At 39.9% G+C, this 25,385-nt stretch overlaps 1 protein-coding gene and 1 long non-coding RNA gene across 4 annotated transcripts in view; both read right to left on the bottom strand.

The window, feature by feature from the left end:
- The window catches only part of SUGCT (succinyl-CoA:glutarate-CoA transferase), a 750,432-nt gene that overhangs the window by 477,823 nt on the left and 247,224 nt on the right, over window positions 1-25,385 (bottom strand). The gene's annotated exons all lie outside the window — the stretch shown is intronic.
- Window positions 10,367-22,958, bottom strand: LOC128314820 (uncharacterized). Its single transcript, XR_008296916.1, has 3 exons — window positions 17,953-22,958; window positions 12,197-17,922; window positions 10,367-12,138 (listed from the first exon to the last, which is right to left on the bottom strand). It is a non-coding gene; the product is annotated as an uncharacterized LOC128314820 (long non-coding RNA).

The raw sequence follows: 25,385 nt of genomic DNA, 5'->3' as shown, positions 1-25,385 counted from the left end.
GATAGGGTCTGTTTCTTAAGGTGGATAGGTATAAAAATATATTTTCAAGTATATACCCTCCAAATTACTAGAAGGAACAAAAAAGTAATACAGCAAGTTTTGAAAAGACACAAAACAAAGGGAACAACAGAAAAGTTTTTTTAAAAAAACACATAAGAAGCAGAACCAAATATATCAGTATTACAGAACTAAGCATTTATTTAAAACTATATTTTAAAAGACATAACTAAATCAAAATAATGGGGTGTGCCGAGCGTGGAGCCTACTTGGGATTCTCTCTCCCCCTCTCTCTCTGCTGTCTCTCTCAAAATAAATAAATAAACATTAAAATAAATTAATCAATCAAAATTGTTCTATAAAGTTTAAAATATATATAACAATGATAATAGCATATACTTATATAGTGAGTAGTACACTTGAGACACGAACCATCACAAGCATTTTACATCTGGTTGTTCACTGAAATCCTCAAAACGTTCCCATTCTATAGATTATATAAACTGAGGGACAAAGTGGTTAATTAACCTGCCTAAGGTCAATCAGGTAGTAAGTGGCATAGCCATGACCAAAGGCAGTCCCGCGCCAGCGCACATGATTTTAATCACGATATTGCTGCTCCACACAGGTGTTCCTCAATGCTACCCCTGCAGATCTATCACCTGCCTCTCTCTGTTGCCTTCATTTATGGACAAAGTCATGCCAAACAGATAAAATAATGTCATACAAGCAAACAAAAATTAGAGAATTCAGGACAAAAAATATGAAATTGAATAAAAAAGGATAACTGAAAATAACTACATAAATTAGGGAAAGTTAATATTATACAACTCAAGATCTGAATTAGAACCAATTAGAAATAATAAAGGATTTTGGTGATGTGTCCAGTTATGAGCCATATATATCACAAGCAGTTACTACCTGGCAAACATAATGGGAAAAGATCCTACCCACTACAGTTCCCAAAACATGTAAGATAGCCAAAAATAGACAAGAAAAAAAGCATATGACTTAACATGAAAAAAATATGCAAAACCGGGCTGAGGGGTATACTGTAAGGGTTGATTACTGTCATATTCCTGGATGAGACAATTCAGTTATGAATCAGGTCACCTCTAGCCAAATTAATTTTTACATTTAAAGAAATTCCAATCAAAATCTGAAAGGATTTTTTTTTCTTAATTTATTTATTTTGAGAGAGAGAGAGAGAGAGAGAGCACATGCCAGCAGGGGAGGAGCAGAGAGAGAGGAAGAGAGAGAATCCCAAGCAGGCTCAGCACAGAGCCCAACATGGAGCTCAAACTCACAAATTGTGAGATCATGATCTAAGCCAAAACCAAGATTCAGATGCTTCACAGACTGAGCCACCCAGGCACCCCTGAAAGGATGCTTTTAACTTGACATTTTCAATCAAACTTTCCCTGAAATTATACACAGATAATAACAGGCAAGAAAATATTGAAAAAGAATAATGCTAGAAAGCTTAGAGAAATAGAAGTCTGAAGTTGTTATAAAGCTAAAATACTGGTAATAGAGTTTAGCTGGGAGACAATGGACCAAACATAAAGTCCAGAACCACATGGGCCTGTGTGTATTTGTGTTCATAATATTAGTTCATATCACTGACAGATTAAGTTAATGAGTTAACTATTTGAAAGAAATACATAAATTGATGCCTGGGTTGCTCAGACGGTTGAGTGTCTGACTTCAGCTCAGGTCATGATCTCACAGTTCGTGGGTTCAAGTCCCATATCAGGCTCTGTGCTGACAGCTCAGATCCTGGAGCCTGCTTCAGACTTTTTGTCTCCCTCTCTCTCTCTCTCTGCCCCTCTCCCGCTCACACTCTCTCTCTGTCTCTCAAAAGTGAAAAAAACATTAAGAAAGAAAGGGAAAAATATGAACTGTACTCATGAAGTAAAATTACAAATAATTTTTATTTTGTTGTGTTGCAGATTGTTTTGTCTTTCCTTAGCATTTTGATATTTTCCTGAGCTCTCCAAATTTCCAACATTGTAAATGTTTTAACTGTGTAATTAGAAAAACCTCATAAATGTTATTTTAATGGTGTGGATTCCATTAGAGTTGTAATTAGAATAGAAAAATACGTTGTTTTCATTCTATAAACTTGAGATTCCCTCCACAGTGAAAGGCAACTAAGGAACAAAAATGGCTTTGGTAACAAACTATCACCCAGATAATCTGTGAAAGAGAAAACGGGTGAAAATCTCCTTAGAAAGCTGGGAACTGCCCTGGAAAGGCAGGACTCGGTGAGGCGACAGAGTCAGCAAGGAGTTCCATGAGGCCACCTTCTGCAGGTAGGAAGGGCATGCGTCCTCAGAGGGATATATAAATAATCAAAGAAAGCCCATCCTTTCTCAGTTTGCATAAGCCTGTTTCTAACATGGTTTCAGGAAAAAAAAATAGTCAAATACAAGTGACTATTTTTTCTACGTTACTACTAATACAGATGAGCATCTCTAGAAAAATCACTAGAGCATATGTTCTTAGTAGCGACTCCAGCATATATGATGAATAGAATATGCACATACCCACATTACACACTGATCATTGGGAGTGCCTGTCCTTTAAAAGAAAGATGATAGCTGGAAGTAATGCTCTAGGAATATTGTCACATTCCTTTAAAGTCACCCCCTTCAATTTACCTATTACATTTTCTGACATAATGACCACTAAAAGATTACATAAAAGTACGTTTGGTTTGAGTGACTTGGAAAAGCTTACTGGCATCAAAATCAACAAGTTACTAATATCCTTCCAAGAGAATAGGTAAAATGTTTTCTTTAGGACTAAAGAAAACATCTGAACTCAGGGGTAGGTTAGTGAGTTAATGTAATAGAAAACTATCCCAGCCTCATTGGGGACTGAATCAGATGGCTCTTATTTCAGAGACTGTGTCCTGTTTTAAGCGAAGATAATCTAGTTTAGAATGAATATAAATGAAAATGTTCCTCTAGTCTATGTTGCCAATTCTGTGTGCATTGAGAAATAAATTGGGGAAGGGGGGTGTTATAAAAGGGTACTCCTATTACATATACTCCTTAAAAAGCCTTCTAAAAGCTCAGACTTGCCAAATCCTTTTGCTGAGGATTGCCAAAACTGAATCAAAAGCAAAGTATTGTCCATGCTGTTTATTCTTCAATACGTACAGGCTGAGCTCAATATAATTCTTTTTTTTTCTTGGCATGATCTTCTTAAGTTCTGAAACTATTTCTATCCTTTTACAACTTAAATTGGACTACTTTCAAACATATATATCAGATAAAAAATAATGATATTCCTTTTGTTTAATTTTTTGCCCAGTAGCAATACACACACAATTGTATGTCTTTATCAACTTCATCAAAAGATACAACAGAAGAGTAAGGGAATACGTTTACCTTAAGTTCATATAACATTCTGACAATGCTTTCTGACTTTTATTGCTTTAATCAAACAAAATAACTGGAATTGCTCTTAAATTTTAAAAGCTGTTTCATCCAGCTCTTGAAATCTTACATAGCTATGTTTATTATATTTTTATTCAGGGAGCCAAACAAGTCAGGGGAAAATTTGTCTTCAATCAACATATAGATGTTGATAGGAAAAGTTTATCTTATGACAATAAAATAAATTGCAGGTATTTTTCTAGAAGCTTGTGTATTTGAATTCTCATTTTCATTCATATTTTCTGTTTTCTTTGTTGTAGTCTTGAAACCAATAGACCTTGAAATTCCTTTTTTTTCCCCAAAAAAATGTATTTAATGATCTCACATACATATCTGAAGTCTACTGGAAAAAACATATTTGTTTTTATTTTGAAAGCTAAGCTTCATCTCAACATTTTTTTAAACCAAGAACCTAGGCTATCATTATGTTTCCCAGTTTTCTGCTTATATGTATCATTTTTTAAAATATCTATTTATTTGGGGAGAGCGCAAATGGGAGGGGCAAAGAGAGGGGAACAGAAGATCCGAAGTGGGCTCTGAGCTGACAGGCTGACAGCAGCGTGCCCAACATAGGGCTCGAACTCACAAACCCCGAGATAGTGACCTGAGCCCAAGTCTGACGCTCAACCTACTGAGCCACCCAGGTGCCCCTATATGTATAATTTTTTAAAAGCTTAGCAAAAACAGCAAATAAAGAGACCCTTTGTTTCTAGTCCCAAGCCAAATGATCATTGTAAAAACTCAGAATTTGCTAAGCTGTCAATGAATATGAATAAGCACCTAAACAACCAGCACCTTTTATGATAATATTACTCACTCTTTTCTGACTATGCGACGACCTTCTGAATAAACGAGATTTGTATAAATCAGCTCAGAACTGAACTAACTCTAATCAGATTAGCTCTCCAACACAAATAAACTACTTTACTTTCCTAATTGCATCATGATTAAAATCTGCTGTGATAGCATTATAGGACTTCATAAATCTAAAGGGACATTTCCTTATTGTTAAAAATGTTAAGTTTAGGGGCTCCTGGGTGGCTCAGTTGGTTGAGCATCTGACTTCAGCTCAGGTCATGGTCTTGCAGTTTGTGAGTTCAAGCCCTGCATCCAGGCGATAGCCCAGAGCCTGGAGCCTGCTTCAGATTCTGTGTCCTCCCTCTTTCTCTGGCCCTCCCCCATTCATGCCCTGTCTCTCTGGCAAAAAATAAAATAAATATTAATAAAAAAATTTTTAAATGTTAAGTTTATAAAATATTTCCTATAATAAGAAACATTGGCGTTATCAGAAGCAAAGTTAAATGTGCTTTGCAATAAAATAAAATGTAAAGCAGTACATGTTCAAATGCTAACTTTAAAGCAGGAAACCTATTATATTAATGATAATGCAAAAGGAAAAGACATTATCCTCATTATAGAAATGAAGAAAATGAGGTCCCTATTCATGTAACAGGTTTCCTATCACACCTACATCTTCTATCTCTTTAAAACCAGCATCAGGGCCCGTGGGTGGCTCAGTCGGTTAAGCGTCCGACTTTGACTCAGGTCACTATCTCACAGTTTGTGGGTTCAAGCCCCAAGTCGGGCTCTGTGCTGATAGCTCAGAGCCTGGAGCCTGTTTCCGATTCTGTGTCTCCCTCTCTCTCTGCTCCTCCCCTGCTCATGCTCTGTCTCTCTCTCTCCTTCAAAAATAAATAAAAACATTAAAAAAAAATTTTTTTTAAAGATTTATAAAAAAAAAAACAGCATCAAACACTGAGTGTGAATGAGGTTACAGTATCCTGATTGGGGACTCTCTTACTGTTTCTAGCCATGTGAGCAGAGATCAATAAACTGATGCCACCATAGCGTCATCTGGACAGTCCAGGAGGGGCCTGGATATTTAAATCCTTCTTGCGCTCTGGGGGATCTGCAGAGAGACTCTCATCTCTGATCTCCTATGCAGCTTGCAGGAAGGTAGTGACGTTTAGGTTTCAATTTCAGGTGATGAAGAGGCTTAGAAATTAAACCACATACCCTGCTCAGTACCCCAGAGAGCCCTGCTGTGATGTTTCAAGCTAAAGCCCGACTAATTCCATCAAGATACTAGGATTAAAGACAGGAAGCACTTAGTCCCAGCGTTACAAGGGCACATTTCTCCATCAGAAGTACAGATCCAGGAGAGTTTGGGATCATGCTGAAGAGCCTCTGTTGGCCTAAAAATTATTTTTGTCTACAAGAAGCTATGTTACCAAAATGCCAGAACATCAGGAACTCCTCTAGGTACAAAGATAGAGCAACAAATGTGACTAGACACCTCTCCAAAGGAATGTCTTCCCCAGACCGAGGAAGCTAAAGGAAAACAGAGATCACCACCATGGTACTCGCTCCTGTGCCAGGTGTCAGGGGCCTTGCCAAGCTTCCTAGTTAGTAAGACCAATGTCACTTTCCCTCTTCTACATAGAAGCATGGAACAGTAACTCTTCAAGGAACCTCATCAGCTCGAATTCTTCATCTTACTGATGAGAAAACACAAGACCAGTGAAATTCAGCAACTTGCCCAAGGTCACTCAGTCAGAGTAGAGTTTCCTGAGATGCAGGCAGGGGCCCTCCCATGGCAGAGAACAGTGTTCTGTGTCTGCTTCCCTTCCTACATGACCTGCATGCACTTTGTGTTTGATCCCTGAACAAAGCCAGTACAGTTCTTCTCTTGATCCCTGCCTTATCTCCTTTTCCTGTGACACTTAAAACCTGAGAAAGAAAACCTACCAAAAAAAGGAAGGAAGGAAGGAAGGAAGGAAGGAAGGAAGGAAGGAAGGAAAAGGGGAGGGGAGAGAAGAAAGGAGAGGGAAGGGAAGGGAAGGGAAGGGAAGGGAAGGGAAGGGAAGGGAAGGGGAGGGAAGGGGAGGGAAGGGGAGGGAAGGGGAGGGAAGGGGAGGGAAGGGGAGGGGAGGGGAGGGGAGGGGAGGGGAGGGGTGGGGAGGGGAGGGGTGGGGAGGGGAGGGGAGGGGACGAGAGGAGAGGAGAGGAGAGGAGAGGAGAGGAGAGGAGAGGAGAGGAAAGGAGAGGAGAGGAAAGGAGAGGAGAGGAGAGGAAAGGAGAGGAAAGGAGAGGAAAGGAGAGGAAAGGAGAGGAAACGAAAGGAAACGAAAGGAAACGAAAGGAAACGAAAGGAAAAAAAGAGCGAGCCAAGACTGGAATGATGATTCCATCTAGATTGATTACATTTCATCAGCCAGCGAGCCAGTCAGAAAGAATCACCAGGAGCAGATGCTGCTTCCAAAATTAATCTTCAAAGAGATTAAAAAGGCATGTTCATACTGTAAACTCAACCTGTTTGCCATATAGACAAAGAAAACACGAAAACATGCTTGCCATCAAACTGCATCAAATTAGTTCCATTCTCTTATGAAGAAATTGAGTAGAAATAAATTATGAATCATCTAAGCACATCAAAACCAGAGACAAGGTCAGTCTCAGACTGAAATCAAACATTTTAGCTACTCTGACCTATGTTCAGGTCATAGAACATGCTCGGGCTACGTAAACAATTCTCGTGAGTTTTCCACTGGATCCTCCATTTTTATGCCTATATAACTTTCCTCTTTTGCCCAACATACTAACAGTGAAAAATATAGTTATTATTCCATCTTTGAAAAAGCTATTCCTCTGTCCCTTTAGATTTGCAGTCCCTCTAGCAAAAGTCTGTGTTCCTAAAAATGGTGTCACTATTTTTAATACAATAAGATGAGTAAGTTGTGGCATATTCAAGTGTGTGGTGAAGAAAACCCTACCCAGCTTCATTCCCCATGACAAGTCTTGTTTTATTTATTAGTGAGCAAAACTTGCATGGGACTCTTTACCTACTGACAAGGATTTTTAGATTGTTTGCCTCATCTATGTCCTTATTTTTGTGCCAGGTCAGCAGCATTTTTGCATAAAACCTAATAAAATTATGGGGAAATGACAACAAAAAGAAAATTATTGTGTTTAACATTGTCATCTACTCCCCAAAAGCAAAAGAAGGAAAATGGAAAAATATAAGAATGAACATTGAACATGAGGAATAAGGTTACAGCTTAAAATATAATAAGTGGCCCAGACATCGAGACCAGCTAATGCCTCCCTGCATTTGATCAGGTACTGAACTGCTTCTAACCTATTGGAAATTAAGTGCAACATGAATTTTCCAGTAAGAAGTCTCTGGTGCTCTCACCTATATCCACGGATGACAGTAGTCCTCATCAGTAAAAACACACAGAAATCAGCAAGTTGGCAGTGCTCACTGTGGAGGGTCCAAAGCTTAATCTGTTTGGAGACTGAGCTTTCTCTTACCCTAAAAAGGGTGGATCCTTCCCAATCAGGATGAAGCAATAAGAGAGGACTTCCTAAAAGTTGAGAGACTGAGACAGAGATTTTATTCCAAAACCATTTAATGTGGCTCTTAATAAACTACAAATATGAACTCCCATCCTAACACATTTGGGCCAAGAATAGAAAAGTTAGATACATGTTCAAAAGTGGATTTACAGGAAATAACAGAAAGAAGATACATGGAAATAAATGATACCTGCAGAACAAAGAGAAATCGCACTGTCTGCATGAGTACAGTGTTACTGGGCTTTATTTTTGTTTTATCGTTAGTGTTTCTCCACGGGAGTTTATAAAAAGAATGTTGCCCTTCTTAATTAAGACAGCTAATTTCCAAGCCATACAATGTCAGAAAGCACAAGAGCAGACAGCTTGATTTTCTACATCAGCCATAAACTGCACTCCCATAACCCTCTCTATTCACTCATCTTAAAAATGAACATAGGGGGCACCTGAGTGGCTCAGTCAGTTGAGCGCCCAACTCGATTTCTGCTCAGATCATGATCCCAGGGGCATGGGTTCGAGCCCCACATCGTGCTCCACACTGAGCATGGAGCCTGTGTAATATTCTCTCTCTCTCTCTCTCTCTCTCTCTCTCTCTCTGCCCCTCTACTCCACTTGTACTCTCTCTCTAACATAATTTGTTTTAATTTTAAAGATAAATGAACACAGATTACAACAATTCATCTTGAATGTCTCAACCACCTCAAATGAAAAGCTGAGAGGATCACAGATGCTTTAGTAGCACAGGATCTGGGACCACCCTCCCGACCACCTTTAGCTTCTTCATTTGAGAAAAAAAGGGGGGGGGGGGCAGGGCGATAATAGCACTTATTTCATAGATTGGGTATAAGAGATAAAGAATATAATCCATATGAAACATTTAGAACAGTACAAAGACACAGTAAATGCTCAATACATATTAGCTATTGCTATTATTATTATGTGTGTTCACTGAATGTGCTTTTCATGAAGCAATTTGGAATGTTTGGTTAAAAAAAACGGTAGTTGTTGTAACCAAAAATATTACAGGGAGCAACCTGGAGCATTTTTGAAAGATTACCAGAAAGAAATGGGATCCTGGTTAAGGACGAAGGAACCCTAAGTAGACTAGAGTAGTCTAATAGTTGGGATAGGCTTTTCTTTAGGGACCCTTCTTTATTCAAATAGTATATATTCACCAAGTTGCTTTCTCGTCTTGATTTACAGCTCCTGTTATTTCTGGTCTTATGTAAACTTCCCTTCTAGGAAGAAGGATTTGCTATTTTAAGTTATTAAACTAGTTTTGAGCTAAAATCAGAATTTGGTCATTGTGAGTACATTTTCCCCCAGGCTTAATCACTCCTTAGATGAACTGAATGGCCAACTCCCAGACTGCAAAATTGAAGTACAAACCCCAAAGAGTGGAGAGGAGAGGAATGAAGGGTTCCTTAACCTATCTTTCCAGAACTCTCACAAGTTTGGCTGACTCTTCTCTGCTTGGATCCTAACAGCGTGCTGCATAAATTAACAAATTAGCAGCCTTTCACATGCTGTTCCACTTCCGTTTTCTTATCCAGTCTTCAGTGTCCACCACTTCTACTCTACAGGGTTGCGGAGCACCCAGAGGGCAGAGTCTTTGTCTAATCATCCCAAGGTGTAGCCCTGTTGCTTACCTGGTATATAATAGACCCCTTAGGAAGACGAAGTGAAATGAGCATCCTGTCACTGCATCTTTTATTGTCATACAACGATCTCTCAGGTTTAGTGTAATAAAATCCCAAGAAGATTTTTAAACCAGCTGGTAATGAGGGGAAACTCTCCTTTTGAAGACAGAGACTGCAATTTTTAAAAAGCATGGCTTTGTGACATGCAGGCTCGTCCAGAAGGAAAAAGCACCAGCTGGTTATCTTTCCTTAGTCTCCGAAGTTAAGAAGAATCAATTCAAGATTGACAAGAAAGGGGTCAATCACAGATAGATTAACATTAGGATGAAAAAAATGATGTAAAATAAGAGCATTTTAGCAACTTCAGACAGATCAGTTGGGCAGCTTTTTTTGACCATTACTTGTATCAGAGAGGTCCACCCAGTTCTGTTCAAACCCATCCAACTACAGGGGTGGGAAGATTTGTCCCCTCATACTCCACCACTTTTCTGGAGTGTGGGTTCATACTCTATATCTGTAGGAATTGAGTTGAAGGGGGTGTGAGTATCCAAGGACACTGAAAGGTGTCACTTAGGTAAACAGAGTAGAAAGTAAGCAAAATGTGGAGGCACAAAACTGTATCACATCAGTCGAAAGTCAATGAAAAACATGCCGACAGGGGGTTAGGTCCTCACCAAATGCCAATTAGAAGAACAGCTCCTCACATCCTTGCCACAGGTGAGGCATCAGTAAATTCTTCTCAGATGAAGACTCAAGTTAGCTCCCAAGAGTCTCCCATAACAGTGGGCACTGCTCAACCTTTAGAAACTAACTCTGCTCCTACTTGTGAGCCCTATCTCCTCATTCGATTCCACCCTTTCCTTCCTGCCCCACCATCCCAGGGAATCTTATCTAGTCTTGGTGATGAGAAGCCTTGTTCTCATAATAGTCATTTGTTGTACCTTCAATCTATCAAAGAGCTTCCGCTCTTTCTTGCAGCCACAGGACCTCCATTTTTTTCAGAGAAACCATCCCTCTCCCACTGTCAATGAACACACTTGGGTAAAACTGACTCTCCTCCTTGAGAAGTAGGGTAAGATCATGAATTAAAATAAGTTAATCTTCTTACAAACTCTGTCAGTAAACAGAGGAAGAGGGAACACTTTCCAACTCATTTTATGAGGCCAGCATTACCCTGATATCAAAATCAGATAAACATATTACAAAAAACAATGCAACAAACCAGTATCACTCCAGAATGTAGACATAAACATTAAGCGCATGCGCACGCACACACACACACACACACACACACACACACACAACTGTATTCAGCAACTTTTAAAACGTATCCAATACGTCATGACTTTGTAGCGTTTATGCCAGGAATCAAGGTGAGATCCATTGACATAATTCACCATACTAACGGGATAATGAAGAACATCCACATAATCATCTCTATTTACGCAGAAAAAGCACTTAATAAAATTGAACACCAATTCATGATTTTTTTTAAATCCTCTGTAAACTAGGAATGGAAGAGGGCTTCCTCACTCTGATAGATGAAGCCTTATAAAAAACCTACAACTACCATGAAGTTTGTGTAAAACACTAAACCATTTTTCTCTAATATCAGGAAAAAGCTGGGATCCCTGCTTTCTATGCAACATTGTACTGGAGGAACTAGACAGAGCAGTAAATCAAGAAAAAGACATGAATGGCATACAGATTAGAAAGTGGAAAGTCAAATAAGCTAATGTGCTCATTTCATTGACATGAGCTCTGTTTGGAGATGGACGCATGACCCAAGTCAGGCCAGTGAGGTCCAATTCCCGAATTTGAGTATGAACTCTCTTTTCCACTGTATTATTTTTTCTTGTGGTGAAGAGACTCTCAAGTCTCTGGGGTCCGTCACACAGTCTGAGAATAGAACTACCCCATTAAGTGCAGGGCCTAAAAATGACCTAGGGACGTTGAACCATGAATCACGCTAGTCTGAGAGTAGTTCTATCCCTGGAGTATTCCATTATATGAAATAATAAATTCCTTTTTTGGCTTAAGCCAATGTAGGTTGATCACCTAAGAGTCTAATTTTTTTTCTAGTATCTTCTTTCTTACCTTAAGTCCCCCTAGGGGTTAGACTTTTGAATTCTTTTCCTGCTATTTTTTCTACCTTGAAGGTTGACTCTAAATATATCTTGCGTGGATAAAATAACATATAAATTATTATATAAAAATAAGAGCCTGTCATATGTGTGAGAAATAAATGTAATGTGGTAATTTTTTTTTGAATCTCTAACTGGTGAATCAAAGTCAATCCTCTGTAAACCTCTTCCCAGTGTAAAAGGCTGACAATGTAGATTCATCCATTATACTTCTGGATTCACTCCCATCATTAAAATAGCAGTGGAATGCAATCAGACATGGCAGATTTGTTCAGCATAGATGTATAAAATGTATATTTTAATTATACTGATTATGGCAAAATGCAACAGGAGATATGAGAACTATATGGTACCTATTTTGTTTTTGAGCATGAAGGCTCAATACAATCAACTGTTGTCTACAACCCCAGGCCATCCCTTTATGAGTCCATCCTTCGTTCATTGTACAAATTCTTCCTAGACTCCTACAAAAATCCTTTTCCAAAATGATGCAAACTAAGCCACATTTTTCCCACTCTGATTACCCTGTGCATGTTTTATCTGTGGCTACTGTCACTGATTACATTATTAATATAATGTATATACACTATTACATGGTAATAGTGTAATACACTGATTACATTATTAATATAAAGATTGGACCTCATCATGGAAGTAATTTATTCTTTTCTAAGACCTCAGCTCTACTTGGTCAGAATGTCTCAGGATAGGTTAACCCAAAGGAAGACCTCGTTTGCTGTGTGATCGCGGGAAGCACAAGTTAGGGAGAAATAAAAGTGAAATCAGGAAAGGAAGAAAAGCCAATAAAAAAAAAATGAGATAATGATCAGATTATTGCTGTGGCAGGCTGAGACTCAATCCCACTGGGGCCCTTCTGGCAAACCACATACAATATACCTCAGAATTGTCACATCCAGGAAGAGACCAGATAGAATGTGAAAACACTGACAGTCATCCCTCACTGGTGGAGGGTTGCCCAGGGAGGCATGAGTTCCCTGGCATTTCTGAGCTAGCCTATATGTGGGTGAAGCAGTCACCTATGACACAGAAGTAAACCTCTGGCAGAGACACAGAGAGACACAAATGCTTGAGGTGGGAAGCTGTCAGGGACCACACACTGCAGGAGAACTCAGAAGTAGATGCAAGCAGCATGGGGGCAGGAGGGTTGACGTCAACAGTCTCAGTTACACAGGCTGAGATTTCAAGGTATCTCACCTCTGCGATCACAAGAACCCCAACATTCTTCTGTCTCCCGTTATCTCCTGGATTTCTCTACAGTCTCCACATGCCTCCACCTACTTAAACTATTGTATTTCTACATCTAACAACAGATCCAATTCCTGTATTAAATATAATATTTTCCCTTTTGATCAACATCATCCAAAAGACAAAAGAAACTTCTGCTTGATATAATCTGTCCTTTTTCTGACCAGTCTCTGTCTTTAGACTCCTCAAGAATGATCTTCTTGTGGAAACAGGAGCATTAACTTTCAAGAGTTTCAGGAATAAAGAAGACATAGTCCCTGCTCTCCAGCTGCCTAGCAAAGGAAAGAAATCAAGGTCACAAATAACTAAAACATAAGGCGGAATGAGCTAAGTGCCATAAGAGAGGTACATACAAAGTGCTTTGAGGGCTCAACGGAGATAAATATCACATCCAGTTGGCAGGATCAGGAAGGATATGTGAAGGAGGGGGCTTGTGAGCAGAGTTTTGAAGGATGGATGGGATTTTGTCAGTAAAAGGTGGCTAGAGGGCTTTCTAAATATAGAGAATATTATAAGCAAAGCTCCAACCACAGAAAAATGCACGCTCCTCTGAGAAACAGTCTGATTTGGCTGAAGCATAATGTACACATCACAGAGCTATACGGGGGGATACGGCGGGAAAAGACCACTCTGCATGAACTTTTAACCATTTCAGTAATTTATTATCGGAGCTTTCAACTCCTAAAAGTGGCATGACATCAGTGCCTCTGGCGGGAAGGCCAATCAGCAGCATATCATTTTCTAATACCAGGTTAGTATTCATATTTTAAAATTTCCGCACTATCAAACTTGTTGAAAGGAAATGTAGGAAGTCAGAGGAGGTCATTCCCTTACGGTCATATAAAGATAGCATAAAAGTTTAAAAGTCTGTGATCTTTTTTATCTCTGTTTGTCCAAATGGTGTTCAAAGAAAGAAGTGTTGGTTACCGTTTTGCAAAAGAGTTGGATCAAGGTAATAAAAAAAAAAAAGATGAATGAACAAAATCAGTCAAGGCTTAATATTCTCTTCAACAGGTGTCCAAACCTACACATATATGTGTGTTTAAAAGGAAATTAGCCAAAGTAAATAACGTGGGAAATCAACGTTAAACACATTTGTATGCATGTGGTTTTTCTCCACATCCTGGGGGAATTAACATTTTAGTCTTGCTACAGTTCCCCTATTAATCTTTCTCTTACCAGAGTCAAATGGGAAGCAAATCTGCGAAAGTGTTATAACCGAAGCTAAAAGGAAATTATTTCTTTTCTTGCAGAACAAATACTTCAGTTCAGCCTGAAGACTGTTGTAGACAATCAAACTAACAATTGTTTTGTCAACCTGCAAATATACTCGCAGCCTTAGCCCAGCTCACAAAGGCATGAGTTCATCTGCATCAGAAAAATCAGTTCATACTTTTCAGAGCCTCCCCACTTCAGAGTTGTGATGAGGTGTTTTGAGTCCCACTTTTCATGTCCTTCCCAATTTACCTGAAATGGGTCTTAGTAGGAAATATTATTTGCTAAGTAATTTGCTTTTGCCCTAGGCAGGGCAAAACAGGTGGGGCTCACTTCTTTCAGTAATGGCCTCACTATGAGTGCATGAGCTAATCTTGAGACATTTAATATTCCCCCATGGGGCATCTGGGTGGCTCAGTATGTTAAGCATCAGACTCTAAGTTTGGTTTAGGTCATGATCTCACGATTTGTGAGATCGAGCCCCATGTCGGGCTCCGTGCTGACAACACAGAGCCTGCTTGGGGTTCTCTCTCGCTCCCTCCCTGTCTCTCAAAATAAATAAACTTAAAAAAAAATTGTCCATGATTTCCATGGTTTTCCTCCCATAAAACCTCTTTTACATGCTCTTGGATATAGTTTTCTGGAGTTTCAGAAAAGTTCTTGTTAGAGGCTACTAAATAAATCTAAGGTTTTTCTTAAGGAAAAAATTGGTTCTGCCTCCAAAACCCAAAGTGTGCTTGTTCTATATGAAGACAGATCCTCTATATGTGCTAGAATATAAATTAAAGCTCTGATTTTCATAACAGAATGTCAACTTTCCACTTATAAGTTCTCTAAGACCTAAAGCCAGACTATGTGAATTGTTAAGCAATTCAGAAACCTGGATGACAGCTTCTTGCCACAGGATTCTCCTTAAAAGCTCTGTAACTTCATTAAAAGATCACTGAGACAATGGGGCCAATGAAGGAGCTCCCCTACTTTCTGAACTGGGTAGAAATGGGAGTAGAATGGCTTAGAGCAGATTAATGACTCTCAGACTTTAATCTGCATATAAACCACTTGAGAATCTTGTTAAAATCCAGATTGTGATTCAGGAGAACTGGGTTGAGGCTCAAAATTCTGCACTTCTAACTACCTTCCAGGTGATGCCAATGTTCTTAGTTCAGGACCACACTTTGAGCAATGAGGGTGTAAAGCAGGAGTCTGCAAACTGCAGCCCATGCCAATACAGCTAATGAGATAATGGTTTTCACATTCTTTTTTAAAAAAATTTTAATGTTTTTATTTATTTTTGAGACAGAGAGACAGAGCATGAGCAGGGGAAGGGCAAAGAGAGAGGGAGACACAGAATCCAAAGCAGGCTGTCAGCACAGAGACTGATGCGGGGCTTGAACTCACAGACTGTGAGATCATGACCTGAGCTGAAGTCGGACGCTCAACCAACTGAGCCACCCACACGCCCCGGTTTTCACATTCTTAAATGGCTGGTCAGGGGTGGGGTCGGTATCAAAAGAAGAGTAATATTTTGTGACATGTGAAAATTATATGAAATTCACATTTCAGTGTCCATAAGTAAAGTTTTACTGGGATACAGCCATGCTAACTTATTTACGTATTATCTTTGGCTTCTTTTGAGCTAGGACAGAGTTGAATAGTTAAAACAGAGACTTTAGAGCCCACAAAGCCCAAACTATTTTCTGTGTGGCCCTTCACAGGAACCATTTGCTGACCACTGGTCTAAAGCAGTGGTTCTCAACCCTGGCTGCATCATCAAACCACCTGCTGAGCTTTAAAAAAGATTGATGACCATGGGAACACCTGGGTGGCTCAGTCAGTTAAGCCTCCAACTTTGGCTCAGGTCACAATCTCATGGTTCATGAGTTCAAGCCCTGCACCAGGCACTCTGCTGTCAGCACGGAGTCTGCTTTGGCTCTTCTGTCCCCCTCTCTCTACCCCTCTCCTGCTCTCTCTTTCTCTCTCTCAAAAAATAAACAAACATTAAAAATATTTTTAAAAAAACACTGATGACCATGTACCACCCAAAATCAGTCAACTCGGAAACTAAGGGGGTAACACTGGCATCATTATTTCTTAAAAGCACTCCCAGGGACTCCTGCTAGCAATCACTTTTGGAAACCTCTGGTCTAAAGGAACTACCCCCTTCCTACGCAATGTCTCAGCACCTATAGACAAAGTCACCAAAGTCAAAGCTTAAAGTCCAGGTCAACTACTCATAGCTTGTCCCTGGGTGACCATCTACATTGTGATCGCCAGGACCCAAGACACAATACTAGCACAATCCTTTGGGTTTGTTGCTGTTGTTGTTGTTGTTGTTCACTCCAGCACTGCAAAAACAGGTGATAAAGCTTCACCCCTCTCTATGTCTCTCGCCACATTTATTTTCAAGAATTGTCATAACTTCCTTCTTCCAGATGGCTGAAACAAGCAAGCTGTGTTATCACCGGACTAACATACAGGACCCGTAAGTGATCTGTAAGTACACCCATATTCATTCTTCTCCTTTCTTCCTTCCTTCAGGAAAGGAATGGCCTCATAATCCCATGCCAGGTCTGTGTCTCTTTAATTCAGCCCCAGGGCCTCATCTGGGTCCTGCACATTGGTCGTAACTTCTCCTGTATCTTTAACCCTTCCCTCTCAGTGGCCTCCTTCCCCACAACCTAGAAACCTGTTAAATCGACCAAAAAGAAAGAGAACTTTCTTGGCATCTTAATTCCCAGCCTAACATTTACGTCTAAACCCAATGTGTCATGATTTGTGTCAACCACTGTCACCATTGTACTAGATTTCTTCTTGCAAAAGTCACCTGTTACCTCCATTGCCTCATTCTGTAGACATTTTCCAACCCTTATAACACTGCTCTCCAGCACTCCACACCTGTTTATCGTTTTCCTGAAATTCTGTTTCTCTAATGCCACACACTGTTGGTTCATCATATCTCTGATTATTCTTGCTCTGTCTCCTTAGTAAGTTCCCCTCTCTTCACCCAACCTAGGTACCCCAGTGGCCCATTGACAGCTCACTATTCTCACTTGCACCATGATCTTAGTTACTATAATAGCTGCACCTATCATAGCTGCTTGTGATTCCTAAGCCTCTCCACCTCAAATCGCTGCCCACAATGTCAGACTGATATAGTCAATTTCTGTTGAAATTGAAAAATACATTTGGCTGTATCAAACCCAACATGTCCCAAACTGAACTCATTTTATCTTCTGCCTAATCCTCTTCCTCTATTTTTCTCAGTCTTAACTAGTGACTCTACAAACCACCCAGTTATGCAGTATGGAAATCTGACACTTAGTATTTACCCCTTTATTTCTCTCATCACCCAGAGCTAAGCACCATTAAATACTGCAAGTATGTACCTTAATCACACCCTAAATGGATCCCCTAGCACCACTGACCTAATCCAAGTCTTCATCATTCTCAGAAGACTGAAACTGGACTCCCTCCCTCAGTTTTGTCTACTAAAACCATCTCCTCACCCCTTCAAGAGCGATTTACCTAAAACACAATTATAACCATGCCAGTTATCTGCCTGAAAACTGTCAGGGTCTTTCTATCCTATCAGAACATGCTTAAGCTCTTCAACACAGATTCTCCAATATTTTGACCTTACCTCTCTGGCATCATCCCCTGTCTCATGTAATACTCCCGATACACTGCAAGTAACAGCAACAGTTCTTCGACTTACAGAATCCTCTACCTGGAATTCCTTCCTTCTCCCTCCCTACTCTCCCATGTCCCCTCCAGAAACACCCTTAGATCATTCATATACTTTAGGACTCATGTCCCCCAGGCTTGGTGAAGTGTCTACCTCAATATGTCCATAATCGTCTGTGCACTCACAGACGATGAGTCACTCACTGACACTCACATGTGTCACTCACATCATAATGCAGTAGTTGAGAAAACTGGCTAATGACAGAGATCTGGATTCCAACCACTGATGCACCATTTGTCAACATTCTTACCTGAGAAAATCATGTAACTTCTTTAATTTCTCACCTCCTTCATGTGGACAGTGGGAATAATATTCACCTTATTGCTTTGTCATTAAGAATTAATGAGATAGGGGCACCTGGGTGGCTCAGTCGGTTGGGTGTCCGACTCTCGATTTAGGGTTGGGTCATGATCTCACAGTTGTGGGATCGAGCCCCGCATCAGGCTCTGCACTGAGAATGGAGCCTGCTTAAGATTCTCTGCCTCTCCCTCTGCCCCTCCCCCTCTCTTGAGCTTGTTCTCTATCAATAAATAAGTAAATAAATAAATATTAATGATATAAGGTGCTTAGGATATAACCTGGCACAGAGTAAAACCCAATAAATTGGAATTTTAATTATTATCAGTATTTGTTGTTGATTTTAAAGCCAGAACACAAACTTGATGAATGTGCTCCATAATTATTCAAATGACTTACTTTTGCAAAGGAATCTGAAAAATACTTTGATATTTTTATCTACTTAAGTTAGTCTTACTAGTGCTCACAAATATCTCTTCCTTACAAAAAGAAATTATCATGACACATATTAAAACAATAACAAGAGGTGGGGCGCCTGGGTGGCTCAGTCGGTCGAGCGTCCGACTTCGGCTCAGGTCATGATCTCACAGTTCGTGAGTTCGAGCCCTGCGTCGGGCTCTGTGCTGACAGCTCAGACCTGGAGCCTGCTTCAGCTTCTGTGCCTCCCTGTCTCTCTGCCCCTCCCCTGCTCATGCTCTGTCTCTCTCTGTCTCAAAAATAAATAAACATTTATAAAAAAACAATAACAAGAGGGAAAGTCTGACGATGACAGGGCAGCATAGTTTTTCTCTGGATAAAGGAACATCTCAAACATATTTCTTAAGTTCTTAATTGGTAAAAACATGAATACTAAGAACCATGGAGGACTTTTTCTAGAAGAAAAAAGATCCCTTATAACTAAATCATTATGAATTATCCACACTCAAAATAATAGGAGATCCTGCTTTTATTTTACTTCAGAGCATAATGTGAAAATATAAAATGTGAAGTTCTACAAGAACATCTGCTAATTTTTAAAATGTTCACATGTTCTGACTTGTGCTTTTCCAGTGATTTGTATTTAAATTCATTTCAATTCCAAAACCAAAATTCTCTCATTATACGTTAAGCCTGTTATAATCACCCTAAGGAAAATAAAATGTAACCTATTACCAACATGCCCACTAGCCTGCTTCATTAAATGCCTATAATTACAGACTATTTGTCAGTAGTGCGTAAGGGGGATTCAAACAAATATATTCCAGGTGTAAACCCTCTTACTCAACAGACTTAACCGGATTCATTTTTTTCAGTCTGAACATCGGGATCATTCTGATTGGATTTCTGCTTCATTATTCTACTTTCAATCAAAGAGTGTGTGCGGGCATGTACAAACAAAACTCAGCAATGCAATAACTCAGCAATACAATAAGGTGAGCCCAAGCCCCTCTCCACCTCACAGTTGCAAAGAGGATGCTTCTCTCTGTGCTTACAACCAATTCCAACTCATCCCCTCATAGGCTGTGTTTCTCTGGGCAAGTAAAAAACTCTTTAAACCCCATATCGTTCTCTGTGAAATGGGGATAATAATATCTATCTTAGGAAGGTTTAGGGGAGCATAAATGAGAATGCACAAAGACGTAAAGTACCTAGCACAGCACCAGGATGCATTAACATGATCTCCTTACACGGCACCTACTGAGTGCCAGGCTGTGTTCTGGGGACTTTCTGTGTATTAATTCCTTTAAATCTTTAATAGCCCCATGGGGTAGGTACTATTATCATCCTCCTTTAATAGATGAGAAGCCAAATGTAAACCACAGTTCTGATTATTTCACAGGGCAACAGGACCAGATAAATGGTGTTAATGCTCACCACTCCTAAAGGTTCAGCAAGAAAAGTAAATCTTAATGCCCCTAATGCCTAATCCTAAGGCATCCGTTGCATGGAACAAATTAACTTCTCTCCTATCAAACTAGAAAGTACCATCCACAGGAGAGTTGTGAATAGCCGCTCAAATAGTTTTCTGCTTTCTGTTGTTCAGCTGAAGAACTCCAAAAAACAAAAACAAAAAACAAAAAAAAAGTACATATGCTCTCAGTCCTATCCAATTATTCTTTGCCTTTGCCTCAGCATTACCAATAGCCATGGTCCTATTTGCCCAAGCTATGGAGCTCCGATTTCTGTGGTAAAGAAATCAGACCAAGGGCACCTGGGTGGCTCAGTTGGTTAAGCATCTGACTTCAGCTCAGATTATGATGTCACAGTCATGGGTTCAAGCCCAACGTCGAGCTCTGTGCTGACAGCTCCGAGCCTGAAGCCTGCTTCAGATTCTGTGTCTCCCTTTCTTTCTGTCCCTCGCCACTCATGCTCTGTCTCCCTCTCTCTCAAAAATAAATAAATATTTGAAAAAATCAGATCACAGAGGTAAGTCAGGACCATTCATTTTTGGGGGATGTGGTATAAAAATCTATACTTGGATATGTGCTGGGATAATGCACTGAGATATTAACTAGCTTTTTGGTTTTAGTGCCATTGAATGATGTCAAAGGGTGAAATGACATTGAGTAGTTTCTATTTTCTATTTTGCCTACTTATTCTCCACCCCTACTTTCTAACAACGGATGGCCAGGCCTTCTGCACTCCCTTGCCACAGTGTAGGCTGCAGGGATGAGGCGAAGTAGCCTTAAGAGAACCTCTTTTCCTTGCTATAGTTTTCCAAAAGCTTTGTTCTAGGGAAACAAACAAAAGCTAATGCATTTTAGCATTAGCTAAATGTGAGAGTGTGAGAGTGTGAGATAAAGGTGGGGACAGGGGTGGCACAAGCAGCAAGACTGTCCCAGGCTTAATGAAGGGCTGGAAGTCTGTGGGACCTTCAGCAAAGGTATCTGCAGCTTCTCCCTTACAGAATTCCAGGAAAGAGGCTGGGTCTCCATAGGAAACAACAGCAAAGTGGCTACAAAAGACTCCATTCAGAGCACCTGAGCCCAGTGGGTCTCCACATGCTGGGTGACACAGTCGTCACAACACCATCTGACCCCAAAGGATTGGCTGGGGAAATAAAAGTAGGTACATTAGGGGGTCCAACTATGGCACTTTAGAAAGGGAGGGAAGGCTTTTGTTCTTATAGTTGTTGTCAAAACAAGTGACAGTCACAGATGCCAAAAACATCCTATAGTGACACGTTCTACGCCACAAAACCTGTCCCACCCAAAATGCCAGGACACTCTGTTAAGAGACACTGGCAGGCCATGGGTATCAAAGTGGAAACTAATTGGGACGAAAAGACCAAGGATCACCCTTGAACGCTCTGTTCTGTGCAACACGCTCAGGAACTGGACCCCGTAATTTTGTGAGAGAGAGGGAGTGCCTTTATGACTGAGACTCAATTCAAGCTAGTGCGATGGGAGTTCAGAGCTGGATGTAGATTTATTTAAAAGAAAGAAAGAATGTAGCATTTCTTATTACTGGAGCTTACTGAAAAGACTGATATGCCCCATAGCTATTTCATTTTTAAGAGTACAGTGTTTAGGGCCTTTCTGAAAAGCATGAGCACCTCTTGAGCACTCTTCTGAACACTCCTTTGTACCATCTTCTGTACTATTCTGAAAATGGCCTTCCACACTGCATCTATGTCTTAGAACAATGAAGAAAGAACCAATCCAGGTTCCTGTCCCAAAGAGAACACCCCATATTTCTTTACTCTGAATTTCTTATGAAAATGGCAGCAGTGATTGTATTTTTAAAGTTTTATTTTAAGCCATTTTATTTATAATCAATAAAATCTGGTTAAGCATCTGCATATGCATCCATCCCACCTAACAATTGTTCCATGTCACAAGAAGATTGGCAAGGAAGGACTCGGGCAGTGCTTTATAAAGTGACACAAATTATTAGTTTCGTGAGAAATGTCCACACGTCACCTTAAAAGCTGTAAACAGCCATGTGCGTTAAAAAAATAAGATTACAAAGAGACATAAACGATTTTCGACTTTTGTAGAAAAATTAATTTGATCAAAGGAATAAAACACTAGATGTAGCATCTAAAAAGGTACCATAGGGTGGGGCACCTGGGTGGCTCAGTCAGTTAAGCGTCCGTCTTCGGCTCAGGTCATGATCTTGCGGTTAGTGAGTTCGAGCCCCTTGTTGGGCTCTGTGCTGACAGCTCAGAGCCTGGTGCCTGCTTCACCTTCTGTGTCTGCCTCTCTCTTTGCCCCTCCCACCCCTAGCACTCTGTCTGTCTCTCTCTCTCTCTCTTGCTCTAAAACTAAATAAACATGAAAAAAATAATAAAATAAAGTAAATAAAAAGTACTATATGGTGTAATTCTTCATACTTTTACTCAAAGGAAAGAGGGGGAAACATAGTCCCTTTTTTATATGGGAGAAGATTGCACAAAGTCAGATTTCTTGCCCAAGGACAGTGATCAGTGGACATAGGATCCAAATACTGCACAGAGATTAAAACACTAGTTAGAACCCATTCTCTTACAAGCACTGTATCTTTTTTTTTTTAACATTTATTCATTTTTGAGGGACAGACAGACACAGAACATGAGCAGGGGAAGGGCAGAGAGAGAGGGAGACACAGAATGCGAAGCAGGCTCCAGACTCCGAACTGTCAGCACAGAGCCCACTGTGGGGCTCGAACTCATGAACTGTGAGATCATGACCTGAGCCAAAGTCAGACGCTCAACCGACTGAGCCACCCAGGTGCCCTGATGAGCACAGTATCTTTTTAAAAAGACATCACTCATTGAATACTTAGTTCATACAAAGCAGTATGCTTCAAATATTCATCTCACTTAAGTTTTACTAAGAGGTAGATACAATTTTCCCCACTTTACAGCTGAAGAAACTGAGGGCAGTGGCATTAAGTACAAAAACAGCTACCCTCTGGCTTTTCTCTCCCCCCTTCACCTCTCCGCAAGGCAAGGTGTACCTGACAAGCTCGGAGGCTCAAGTTATGCAAATTGTGTTAATCCTCAGATCAATTTCCTAGGTGTGCAAAAATGGCTTGGGGCTGATCTGGCTGTGTTTCAGGGATGGGACAAACTGAGGGTCTCCACTCTGCTCTGCCATTTAACATCTTCTCTCAGGTGTATAATATAGTGATTTAACAATTCTACACATTACTTAGTGTTCATCATGATAAGTATACTCTTTATGGAAGGCTTCTTTTTATCTGACCTAACTCAGAGTTCCCTCAATGCCAACAGCCTTGTCTTGGGGGCATTTGTTAATTGTTTAACATCACTGCTGACTGAGGCAGTGCTGGGGCAAACAAAAGACTAAGCAAAAAGCTTAGCGAGGGAAATCTGGGGAGTGAAATGTCAATAAGGAGCTTTGAAAAGCACCAAAATATTCCTGGAAATCTAAAAGGTCCATCACATGTGTGGGGTTGTTTGCATCTCCAGAGCTGTGCACATGCTCAGAAAAGGAGCTAAGAAGACCCTAGTTCTCAGCTGTGACTGACCTTGAAGCTATGTGCAAGCAGGAAGTAAAAGTAAAGCATAATTGTCAACTGCCTTTCTGAGTGTGAGTTCAGAAAAATCATCTTACAGACTGAGTTCAGAAAAATCATTAGGCAAACAACAACAACAAACCCTGAAGAGGGAGAAGAATCTGATTTCCAGAGTTGCTGCATAATATTATTTTATTATAGCACTCATACTATTCTTTATTTACATTTTAATATAAAAATTTGAAGTACAGTGAAAAGTTGAAGAAATTCTTTAATACACATATATCCACTACCTAGATTCTATAATTAATGATGTACCGCACTTTTTTATCACCTCTCTATCCATCAATACATCTTTTTTTCTCTTCATTTTTTAACAGTGCACTTCAAAGTAAGTTGCAGATAATCAGTATACTTTAGCCCCCAAATACTTTAGCATATGTATCACTACTTAGAGTTTAGTATTTTTCTTAGTTTTTCCTCCCTTAGGTAAAACTTATATACAATGAAATGCACCAAATTTAAGTCTACAGAAATCTCTGCAATCTAAACCTCTCTCAAGATACAGAATATGACTTATCACAAAACAAAAAAGTTTCCCATACCCATCTCAGTATATCCCTCACCCTTTTCTAGCCCCCCCACCAGAAGCAATCACTGTTCTGAAATTTCTACCCAGATTATCTTCACTTTTTCCAGACCCAATCATATAAATGGACTCATGCAATATGTACTCCTTTATGTAAGACTCCTTTTACTCAATACAATGATTTTTAGAACCCCCCATGTTATTTTAAAAATATATTTAATGTGAATTTACCTACTTCATGAAAATGACTATCAAGGTGAGACAGATGCCCACTATCATGAGAAAGGGATTAGATGGGATTCCAGAGGAAGACTAGCTTGTGGACCTATGATAATGTGCCCCTTTTCTCATATGTGAATTCATCTTTCAGGGAATTAGCTGATGATTCCCCAGTAAAGACAGATGGAATGTCAATTTTCTTTAGCACATCAAAGTTGTTGGATCCCATGCTAATGAGGTTATCAGAGTCAATACTGTCAACTATGTCTGCTTTGTATCCTGCTCTCTGTGAATTTAAAACCTTTACATCAGGGGCACCTGGGTGGCTCAGTTGGCTAAGCATACAACTCTTGGTTTCAGCTCAGGTCGTGATCTCAAGGATTCGTAAATAGAGCCCCACATCAGGCTCTGTGCTGACAAAGCAAAGACTGGTTGGGATTGTCTCTCTGCCCCTTCCCTGCTCATGATCTCTCTCTCTCAAAATAAATAAACACTAAAAAAAATAAATAAAACCTTTACATCAAAATTACAATCAAGTCTTCTAATTACCACAGTGAAAGTGCCAGATGAATTGTCTTTTAGTGGGGGAGGCACTGTGGGTTCACAGTGTTCTCTGGTTTTGAATTAATCAAATACCCTTTAGGAGCACCTGGGTGGCTCAGTCAGTTAAGCGTCCAATACTTGATTTCCACACAGGTCATGATCTCTTGGTTCATGAGTTCGAGTTTCAAGTCTGGCTCTGCACTGAAAGCTCAGAGCCTGCTTGGAGTTCTCTGTCTAACCCCCCGCCCCTCCCCCACTCATGCACACATGCTCTCTCTCTCAAAAATAAATAAATAAACATTAAAAAGAAAAATAAAGAAAAAAAACAAATCTTTAAACCTTCAGCTGGAAGTCTATAACCAAGTCTTACTGGACAGTCATCAAATGTCTGAGATGCATTTTCAAAATTATATGCTAAAATGTCTGCTTCTTTAGGTAGCAGGTTTAAGAATGCAAAGAGCTGGATAGTCAAGAATGAATAGACTT

Source organism: Acinonyx jubatus, chromosome A2 (assembly GCF_027475565.1).
Source record: "Acinonyx jubatus isolate Ajub_Pintada_27869175 chromosome A2, VMU_Ajub_asm_v1.0, whole genome shotgun sequence".
Classification (NCBI taxonomy): Eukaryota; Metazoa; Chordata; class Mammalia; order Carnivora; family Felidae; genus Acinonyx; species Acinonyx jubatus.
This window is presented reverse-complemented; position numbering and strand designations above follow the sequence as displayed.